This window comes from Diabrotica undecimpunctata, chromosome 1 (assembly GCF_040954645.1).
Source record: "Diabrotica undecimpunctata isolate CICGRU chromosome 1, icDiaUnde3, whole genome shotgun sequence".
NCBI classification, from domain to species: domain Eukaryota; kingdom Metazoa; phylum Arthropoda; class Insecta; order Coleoptera; family Chrysomelidae; genus Diabrotica; species Diabrotica undecimpunctata.
Window position 1 is genome coordinate 49910707 of NC_092803.1, and position 12058 is coordinate 49922764.

The 12058-nt window shown below is 37.0% G+C and overlaps 1 protein-coding gene across 1 annotated transcript in view; it reads left to right on the forward strand.

Moving 5' to 3' along the window:
- Positions 1-12058, forward strand: part of T48 (FU domain-containing protein T48) — a 197593-nt gene that overhangs the window by 8739 nt on the left and 176796 nt on the right. The window lies entirely within an intron of this gene.

Here is a 12058-nt window from a genome sequence, read left to right on the forward strand (position 1 = left end):
GATTTGTTTTTATTGTGTGCTTGGGAGGGCAATATCATGATGATATAGTGATCGGCCCACTCCAGTCTTCAATTACTATATTTGTAATCGGTAAGATAGTTTCGAAACAAATTCGTATCAATAGATACATAGACGCTTTGAACGCGAAATCAAATCTTTTCTGTCTTTTTCATTTCATACTATATTTGTTTTTGAGAATTATGGCAGAACCTTTGTGTGCAGTATCGTCTATTTCCGAAATTTATCGCAAAATTCGTTATATCTGTGTTGGATGATTTCTCAAAAATTAAATTTTTGACTTGTTTAGCGTTTCCCTTGCACTAATTTGTCGAAAACTGGAAGACCTCATCTTTTAACAGGATTAATCTTCTTCTTCTAAAGCTGCCTATTTTCTTATGATGTTGGCGACCACATTGACCCATATTCACTGCAGCTCGAAATAATATCAGTTGATTTTATACCAGTCGTTTTTGTAAGATTGGCCAAGCAGGATATACGTCTACGTCCAGGACTTCTCTTACCTTCAATCTTGTCTAGAATTAACTGTAGAAGTCGGTATTTATCGGAGGACAATAAAGACGAAACATCTAAGAATTTTTATGCGTATGATACTTAAAGATAGGTTACAGATAATCTTCCTAAGATCGCTAAAAAAGCTTCTGGTTTTTCCAATATAAATTTTTATTTCGTAGTTATGATCGCAGGTATTCTTGATATTGCAGCTCTGATAGCATATTTTCTCCAATCTAATTATAACGGTGTATCGTTTATTGTAATTTGGACGTTTATGTTGATGTTCTTACTAATGATCATTATTTTTGTCTTCTTATACTTAATTTAGTTTTAGGCCACATGTGTAATATGTTTATAGAACATTATCCATCATTCTTTGGAGCCCCTGCGCACTATCTGCTTTTATAAGTTGACCATTTACTGTAATACCATCTATTGATTTGTCCAGGACTTCTCTAAGGATGTTTTCATATAATATGTTAAACAATGCTGGTGACAGTATGCATCCCTGCCGAACTCCTTTTCTGAGTTTGAAGATCTCAGACAGTTCATTTTTGAATCGGACTGTTGCTTTTGGTTAGAGATATAAATTTGAGATTAGTCTCATATCCTTATCTTCGATTACTGATGTTTTTAGGATATTAATTAGTTTTTCATTTAGTACTTTCTCAAATACCTTTTCGAAATTGATGAAACATGCAAACTCTCTGTATTTAACTTTCAAACTGAGCTTCCCTCGTTCCGAGCCCTACTCTGAACCCAAATTGAACTCCACTTCAATTCTTCGATGTTTTTCAATTTGGTGTATATGCGCGAGTGAATGATAGTAAGGAGTACTGTAAGTACATGGCTCTTCAAACTAATTCATCTGTGTTGTCCAGTGTAGAAATTAGGTGGTAAAAAATTAAAACATTTTGATTAAAAAAGTTATTGTATTTATAGTTTCAATGAAAAAAAGAAAAAAATACTACAACTATACGAATTTCTTCACCAGGGTGGTTTTTATAAGGGTAGAGATTATGTGGTAAAAAATTAAAACAGTAAAGAAATCTAAATTTAATATCACTGTATAATTCAATAATTCCAAATTGCTTGAATTTACAATTACACGATCTTTTTCTAATACGGGTCGTTTTCGCCCCTAAAAAATAAAAAGCCACCAACGGCACAAATTCAATTTTAGGTAAGTATATACATATAACCTAAATCCAACTTTCCATGGAAGTCAGTGGAGAAAAGGGATTCAATGAAATTGTTTTAATTATAACTAATCTAGGAGGTGAGATTTAGGGGTTAGACTGTGATATAATCTTAAATTATGTTGTTTAATGTTAACTGACATTGATTCACTTCATTAAAATATGATATGAATCAATTACCCTCTTTAGTTTACATTTATACGATTTTTGTCTAATAGGGGTAGTTTTCACCCCTAAAAATAAAAAGCAACCAACAAGTGGGAATGACTAGAACCCAAATCCAAATTTTCATGTGTTTTTTCATGTGTTTATTCATGTGTTTATTTTCATTTCTGTGTGGTGTTGTCTCATCTCCCGCATAATAGATATGGTATTCGTCTATAATTGTTACACCAGAATTTGACCATTGAACTTCACTAAATCCTAAAATATCCTTTGAATTTCATTTCTTAAGGTATCATTCTTTGTGGCGCCCAATTTTGGACATTCCAGTTGGTTTCATTAACCTAGCTCATTATCCAGGCACCGATATTAGTGAAAAGATTTGGATATTAGAACTCATATAATTACGAAAAAAAATCTGTCAAAGAACAAAAGGAATTGAGGCAAAAATGTAGCCAATCGTTAGAAAAGCTAAAAAGTAAAAGTAAAAGAAATGTTACACTGCCTGCCATTTTTACAATTCGGGCACCTTAAACTATTAATTGTCGTCTGTCATAATTTGTCATTTCAGAGTCAGATATCGTAGTGTCGTAATGGACTACCTAAGCTCTGACGTCACAATGGGCGGGGGTTTTAATAACCTTTCCAAACATTTCTAATTTGTTTGTATTTGTCGCATAAGAAGTTGGAAATATTGATTTTTTGAATTGTTTGAAGAATAAATAAGGACTTTTGGTTATGAACATTCATTCAGGCGATTGATATTATTTGTTATTCGTGAATTTCAAAAGTAATCAATAAATTATTGAATTTATTTATGAAGTTAAAAAATATTTAAATTAATGTTTTATTCTTTTTTAAGTACAAGTGTGTGCTTATTGGAGGCTACAAGGGGGGAAAGAACAATCACTGAGATTGGAGATGGGGTAAGCAAATAAATTGAAACCTGTGCGAACGGCTACTTGTGTTTTTTTTTGGTTGGAGAGCAAGGTCGTGGATATCTTTTTAACAGAAATAATTTTATACTCATATTTTTAGAGAGGGACACATTACATATTTATTTTTATTGTACATAAACAGATATTACAAAAAAATATCTAAATTTTTCAACCAACATCACACTGAGTTGAACCTTCTAACAAAACAGAATTAAAACCATGGTTATGTATCAAATGACAGAAAAGATGTACTAACTGTCATAATGTCGAAATGAAACTACTCAACTTTTCTGAATTATTAATTGATTATCAACAGTTAATTTTATTTAAAAGAAAATTAAAATATGACAATTAGCTGATACATAAGAATTATATTTATTTATAAACTTTTAAAATTGAAATGAGAGCAAATCTTATTGCATTAAAGATAAATGTTTATTTAGAAAAAATTTAACAAAACTACTTGTTTCACTGGCTGATTATTTCTTTTTAAATTATTAAATTGTTACCTTAGATTTGAATACAAAAACACTGTCCCATTAACTTTAAAAAAATCAGATCCGACCTATGGGAGACAAAAAATGGATGCTGGACAAATTCTGGGAGAAATTAAATCGGATACCAAAACTGGACTTCAGTTTATCCTGGATGATAACAATATGTATTCTTTAAACCCGGCTGCCTATTTTCCACTTAAAACCATGCCAGCTTTCTTGGCTCTCATGTTGTTATCAAATCCTTTGTCACAGAATACAGCTTACAAAGAAGATTAAAACGAAGATTAACTCATATTACCAAGATTGCCACATGGCATTTTGAGCTTAAATCACTTTCTTCTCACCAAAAACTCATGGAATTAAGCGAAACTGCCGGTTTTTAAAACTCGAACGATATTTCTCCGCTCGGACGATGAATTGTTCTCCTTGACCGCTACACTATCGAATTTCCGATGACTTGTACAATGAAAACGTACGCCTCTTTCGGCGCCCCATCGCGAAGTGACATCATCCTTCCAAAATCATTCTCTTGTCAGCATACATTTTCCCAAAAACCTAGGTGGAAATATTCTTGTTTAATTCCGGCGTAAATATCTAGGCGGAATCAAGATCAATCGAGTAAGCAATTTGTTTATTACAAACAGACTCGAAAATGTTTATATTATCAATCTCAGGGACGCAAAAAGATTAACAATCTTTTTCGGTGTTTTATGATATACGGGGTGAAACGAAAATGCTACACAATTACCGAAAATACTTCATAACAGTTCTTTAAACCTGTTCGTATTGCCACGGGACAGACTCTTTTGGAGAAACAAAATAAGACGACAATTACTGACGGACATTTAAATTCCCGATAACATTTCGTTCTTTCCAAATAGAAAATAAATTCCTGTAACTGACTGTATATCATGAATCACAAAATTTTTTATTAAAGGTATAATAATATAAAAACCCTATAGAACTACATCCTTACAGAACGTTTTTGGAATGGCTATTCCATCATCATTGCTTTCTAGGTTTACATGTTTGAAGCCACTAAATACCTGGGTAAAAAACCCTTTAAATATATTTAAATTAATTTTAAATTATATTTTTGATGATAAAATACTAGGATGTTTAAGTTATGTAACTTAAACATCCTTAAACGCTTTGTATGGGATGTACACAGAATTTTCTTTTCCCTTTTTCATTATCTCCATGTACAGTAATGCACCAGCAAGTACTCTTTTGTTATATGACATGATGACATACTGCAATCTCTTATGTAAGTATCAACTGCATGCGCACCCTACATAACTAAATAGTTTAGTCGAGAACAAATAGCAATATCTTCACGATTCGACCAAACTGTTTGGTCGTGGATAAATCGATAGTATGCGGGGGCTCTAGTGCGATAAAATCGGGAGGACACTGTTTTTTTTTTATATCAGATTTTCAAGATATACTAAAACCACAATCATAAAAAATAGTCTCAAATAATGAAATACTTATACCATATAAGTATTATATTTATATTATCAAGATAACCTAATGAATAAGCGAAACAATGTTTCAACTTAACCGATGCTGTTTGTTATTGTCTTAGCCATCGCATGTAACTGTTTTGGGATATGTACTTATTTTTTGTTTAGTTTAGCTTTTATGTGCAAAACAGTATGGTCTTAATATATAAGTAAATTTAGACAAGAAATTATAATGGCATCAATAATTTTTATTACAATGATAGATATTTTGAAATTACTCTACGACAAAACTTGGAAAACAATTATCTATTTTCTTTTTTACACGTAACAAACACAGAAACTTATATTTTTCGTTCCCTTCTAATGTTACAGGATATCAAATGTTTCTGTCTTATTCACGTGGCTCATTACCTTTTGTTATTTCATAGTAGTAGTGGCACGTCGTGGCGGTTTATACCACACGATATATCCATTAAGTTTAATAGAGCAAGTACTTTTATATATTAGATGATTACGCACCCACATACTCAGTAGGTCAACTTATGTACTTATTATTATGAATATTACTAGTCGTTGTGAGTATTTCTACGCTGCAAAATCCAACATTTCAAAACGGTCAGATCAGAGAACGGATTTCAAGAATAGGACCATGGGGGAATTGTTACTAGAGGGATGAATGGTTGAAACATCTGATGGTATATATATTGTTGTGAATTTATTAATTGTTAAGTCTTTAATTTATAATGTCTTGTTCTTATCTTAATTCATTAAAAAGCACAATGACTGATATTTATTTATTTTCACTAAACATACATAATTTATTAAAAAGCGAACGTAACATTTTATCGCGAGCGCGTCGTCCGAATTAACTGCCCTCCATATAAAAATGTTGTATTTATATACGAAATCCTGATATACTAGAACAGCATCGAAAGATCGAGAAGCTTGGCCGGCTCATTCACCATAATTTTGGTTCTAGACTTCCACCGAAATTTCTACAATAAAACAGAATAATTAGTCATAAAAGTTAGGCCAGTATATTTATCGTAACATTGCCCCCCTCTTAAAAGATGGTTCCTCCTGGAACCTTGTCGGGACTGGAACCGGAACTGTATGCTGGTATCGGCAACTGGACCCTCTTTTACAACTTCCAGTTGTATAAAAATGACAAGGGACGGTTTTCTCTCCGCACCAGTAACTATGCGGATTGCAACAGACTAACACCTGGACTTCGGTGTCTTTAAAGATCTCCTCCACCATATTTCGGATAACCCTCCAATCTAATTGACGGCACTCCAACTTTGGCATGGCTAACTTTTGCACGTCGGACTCTAGTACGTGCCCTCTCAATTGAAGTAAGGCTTCCCATACATCTCGGTAGGTAGGTTGGTCACGGGCAGTGTCTTTTGTTACCAGGTAGAAAAGGTAACGTGATGCATCTTGGAGTTTCAAGGTTTTACCGGACGCTGGCACTTGGCATTGAAGTTCTGCAACTCGACCAAACTTCCTTCGAAAGACGGATGCCAACCCTGGTGCGTCTTTGATACTGGCCGGGATGGTAAGGGCCAGCGAGTAGTCATCGGGGAGCGCGAGTAGATCTTGCTTTTCTTCAGTGGTAACACCATGTCTCGCTTTACCGGTACCTCCATAGGCACCCATGAATTCCTCAAACGTGAGGTCAGACACATCTTGGACTTGGTTTACTTCCACTTCTTCATCTACGTCGTGGTCACCTTCGAAAGATGCCAACCGGTTATGGTGTACTATCATCGGCTTTCCCCTCGGAATCTTGCTTATTCGGTAGATGACATCGTTGATCTTCTCCATGATGAGGTATGGACCTTCCCAAAACTGCTGCAATTTGGGAGAACAACCTTTTCGCTTCTTGGGATTATACAGCCATACTTTGTCGTTCTTCTTAAAGCAACCCTTTTCGGCTTGTGTATCGTACCGTTTCTTCATTCGGTCGCTAGCGATCTGAAGGTGGGAACGGACCAACTCATGTACATCGTCCATTCTTCTTCGTAATTCGATCACATAATCTTCACCTGCTACATCTTCTCCAGGTCGACACCCAAACTCTAGATCACAAGGTAGTCGCATTTCGCGTCCGAATAGGACTTTCGCTGGTGTCTGGCCTGTTGATTCGTTAACAGCAGATCTGTAGGCCATTGTGAAGAACGGAAGGTATTGGTCCCAGTCTCGCTGATGATCGGACACCATCTTTGTCAAATATTTGCCAACTGTCCTATTCATCCGTTCTACCATACCATCAGATTGCGGATGATATGCTGTAGTTCTTGTTTTCTTCATGCCTAGTCTATCACATATTCCTTGGAATAGATCGCTTTCGAAGTTCCTGCCTTGGTCACTATGGATCTCCAAAGGCACTCCAAATCGGCTGATATATTCTTGGATCAACTTATCTGCAACGGTGGCGGCCTTCTGGTCTGGAAGTGCGTAAATCTCGACCCACTTACTGAAGTAATCCATTACTACCAGCATGTACTTGCCTCCATTTTCACTTTCTGGAAATGGCCCAGCGATGTCCAAAGCTATTCTTTCAAACGGGCTTCCAACATTATATTGTCTCATAGGAGCTCTCCTTTTTCGGTAAGGCCCGTTACTCGTAGCACAAATAGTACATTTCTTACACCAGTCTTTTACGTCGTCGGAACTGTTCATCCAATAAAACCGTTCCCGAATTCGCTGAAGGGTTTTCCTTACACCAAAATGCCCTCCCGATGGACTGTCGTGTAACTGACGAAGTACTTCGGCTATTCTGCTCTTTGGAATCACCAACTGTCTTCTTTTCCCTGAACCGTCATCATTTTCCAGGACTCGTTTGAGCAAGCCATCTTCGATGATAAATGAGTCCCACTGGGCCCAATACGTCTTAACTACTGAGCATAGGTTTGATATTTCCTGCCAAGGTGGTCGACGGTTTTCCTCTTTCCATTTTCGGATTTTCTGTATAACTGGATCTCTCTCTTGTTCTTCCCTTATCTTAGTAGGCGTCCAGTCGTCGTTGACAATCGTCGTTCTTAGCACTGCTGCTTCCTTGGATTCCGTTTTGTTGCAGTGGGGACACTCTGCTGGGCATGGCCTTCTGGAAAGAGAATCAGCGTTTCTGTGGCTAACTCCGGCTCGGTGCTCAATCTTAAAATCGTATTCTTGGAGTCGTTCGATCCACCTGGCTATCTGACCCTCTGGATTCTTAAACTGCATCAACCACTTAAGGGCGGCATGGTCGGTTCGGATTAGAAACTTTCTTCCATAGAGGTATTGATAGAAGTGCTCTACTGATTTCACTACTGCCAGAAGTTCTCTTCTCGTGACGCAATAATTCCGCTCAGGTTTTGAAAGAACTTTACTAAAATATCCGAGGACTCGTTCCTGTCCTCCTTGAATCTGAGACAGCACTCCTCCAATTCCCACATTACTTGCATCTGTATCTAAGATGAACTCTCCTTCTGGCAGTGGATACCCCAAAATTGGTGCTGTTATTAAATGCTTTTTCAACGTTTCAAAGGCATTTTGGCAGTCTATATCCCAGCGGTATTCTCTTGCTTCCTCTGTAAGTCGCGTTAATGGCTTAGCGATATCTGCAAACTTCTTAATAAACCTCCGGTAGTAAGTACATAGTCCAAGAAAACTTCTCACTTGATGTTTGTCAGTTGGTTTTGGCCATTCCTTAATGGAATCGATTTTTCCCTTATCCACGGCCACTCCTTCTTTACTGACTATATGACCCAGATAATTGACTTTACCTTGAAATAGCTGGCACTTCTTGGGGTTTAGCATCAATTGGGCAGCTTTAAGTCGATTAAAAACGTTTTCTAAATTCCTCAAATGATCTTCGAATGTCTCCCCCAAGACGATTATGTCATCTAAATAAACCAGGCATGTTTTCCAAGATAACCCTCTCAACACATTTTCCATAAGCCTCTCAAATGTCGCAGGAGCATTACAAAGTCCAAATGGCATAACGTTGAATTGCCACAATCCAGATCCTGTGGTGAAGGCTGTCTTTTCTTTATCGACTGGGTCCATTTCTACCTGCCAGTATCCAGACTTTAAATCTAAAGTAGAAAACAATTTACTTCCAGCCAATGTGTCCAATGTGTCATCGATCCGAGGCAGAGGATAACTATCTTTCTTGGTAACGTTGTTCAGCAAACGGTAATCCACACAGAACCTCGTCGTTCCGTCTTTCTTCTTAACCAGGACCACCGGAGAGACCCATGGGCTCGTAGAAGGTTCTATCACCCCGTCTTTCTTCATTTCCTGAACAATCGTTTCAGCTTCCTCTCTCTTCGCCTGTGGTAATCGTCGAGCTGTTTGACGAATTGGCTTAGCATTACCAGTATCAATTTTATGCTTAACAACGGTAGTTCTTCCCGTCTTTCCTCCTTTCGGTACGAAAATATCACGATACTGCCGAAGAAATTCCCTTAATTTCCTTTTCTCCATCTGATTTAGAGACTGTCCTGCAACTGCAACCATTTGGTCGAATTTGTCGTTGGAATTATCAGATGTTGTCGCCTGACGAATTATGGATGTCACAGGTACACAAGTTCCTACTTTTGTCTCTTTCTTTATGGTCACTGGGTAGTCGTTGACATTGATAAGTCTCACAGGAATCTCTTTAGCTGAAGTCACCAATTCCTTTCCAATTATGATTCCACGGCCAACCTCATCGTCGTGGTTCCAAGGCTCCATCATAACAGGTCTCCCTTCGTCTACAATTCCCTGTAGTCGCGCTACTATGATCGTTTCGCTTCTCGCAGGCACGACTGTATCTTCTGTAATGGCTGCTTGCACAGTGTTGTCATTATGTGGATGGAGAAATACCTCCTCGTTGCCAACCTTGATTACCTTATTCTTAAAATCCAATTGGAATCCATGCATATTCATTACGTCCATTCCTAATATAACATCCTCTTCGATGTCAGCAACTATAACAGTATGGACAAACTTTTCTGCCCCAATTCCCAATTGTACCTGGATTTCCCCATGAATATTGGCATTTTCACCTGTAGCGGTCCGAAGTCGTAACCTCGTTGGTAACAGTTTCTTTCGGCTGTTTATAACTGTCGGGCGTATAATGGTTCTGGTCGCTCCGGTATCCACCAACAACGTATGCTTTTTACCATTTATGTCTCCATCTACATATACACTATCTTCACGACATTTCAAAGAAGCTATTAGTATAAGAGGGTCTTTGGAAGAGTTCCGGGTCGAAGCTGCCCCCCTAAGGTTGACTCGTTCTGGTTTTCCTGATGGTGAGTTTCTTGATTTTATGGTCTTCTTTTTCTTGCATGTCATGCTTTTCATCAAATTAAAGAGCTGGTCAAGTTTATCTTCATCTCCTTCCTCTTTTACAGTCCTAACTTTATTGTAACCGCCAGAGGCCTGCGTAGCTGACTCGTATTCGAGGGCGGCGGATAAAACATCAACCAGCGTCTTGTGACGAGCTAATCGCAGTGTTCTCTGCATTTCATGATCACGAAGACCATCAATAAACGTTTGAACGGCCAATTTTTCCATCATGTCTTCGGGAGCTGTCGGATAAGCATATCGTACTAATCTGGCAATATCTACCTCATATTCTTGAAGAGCCTCATCTTTCTTCTGTCTACGATTTTTAAGCTGTGACTGATATACATGCTCCAAATGTTCGTGGCCATATCGCATATTTAACCTCTTCTTCAGTTGTTCGAAATCATCGGTCTCCTCTACGGCTATGGTCTGAAGCACATCTAAGGCATCTCCTCGAAGAGCGATAGTCAGGTTTACCGCCTTTTCTTTTTCAGACCATCCATTTGCTCTTGCGGCTGATTCGAACTGTTTCATGTAGTTGTTCCATGACGATTTTCCATCGAAAGTTGGGACTTTAACATGAATAGAACCTCCACTTCCTTCAAATTTCGGCCGTGTCTCCAACTTACATTTCGTCTCGTCTTCTTTTATCTCCACTGTAATCGGATTGTTACCTCTCTCTGCTGTCCCTGTTTCCTCCATCTTCCTTTCCATTTCTTTCATCTTTTCTTCGAAGGCCAACATATCGGCAGCAACTTGATTTTTTAACGAAGATATTCTATCGTCGAGGGCAGACATCTCAGAAGTGACTTTAGAGATTTCCGAAGAGATGTTAGCAGAGACTTTGCTTTCCAGCGAAGAAATCTCGTTAGAAACTTTGCTTTCTAAAGAAGCGATGTCGCCGGATACTTTGTTCTCCAATTTCGAAATCGACGAGATGACAGCATCATGTTTGTCTTCAAATATATAAGTCTCTGGATCTAGTCCTTCTTCTAGCAAAGCGTTCTTTAGTCGTTGGACTAACTCAGCCTTTTTTCCGGTGGAAGATAATTCTCTGTCTTCAAGATGTCTTCTTAAATTAGTCACTGTCAGCTCATAAATCGTAGCCATTTTCACAATTTATTTTACGTATTCACTTGTATTATTATTATAAGTCTAATTTATGTTCGATCCCACTTCTGACACCATTTGTTGTGAATTTATTAATTGTTAAGTCTTTAATTTATAATGTCTTGTTCTTATCTTAATTCATTAAAAAGCACAATGACTGATATTTATTTATTTTCACTAAACATACATAATTTATTAAAAAGCGAACGTAACATTTTATCGCGAGCGCGTCGTCCGAATTAACTGCCCTCCATATAAAAATGTTGTATTTATATACGAAATCCTGATATACTAGAACAGCATCGAAAGATCGAGAAGCTTGGCCGGCTCATTCACCATAATTTTGGTTCTAGACTTCCACCGAAATTTCTACAATAAAACAGAATAATTAGTCATAAAAGTTAGGCCAGTATATTTATCGTAACAATATAATATAGACGAAAATGAAATGCAATATAATAAATTAAATATTACTCTAATGATATAATGATCAGACCTTTATTTATAATTGTAGTCTTAATGTATACTGGTGGTTTTAATATTAATATTTTATGATTTTTAGTTTTTAATACTGTTCTGTATAATTTTAACTCAGATACTCCAGTGGTCAGAGACGAAAATGTCACTGAAAATAAATTGTCTTTTTCTACAATAGTTTGTTCAATGACTCAACAATAATAATTAAAACTGTTTGAATTTCCCATGTCACAAAATTAAAGACTATACGATCAGCATGACATGCCCTCTTCCTGCTGTATCGTATCTCCTCTGCCTGTCAGTTTTTTACATTCAAAGCTAATAATACCAAACTAATACCCTTACATCACTTCCAGAGTATATACCACCCTAGT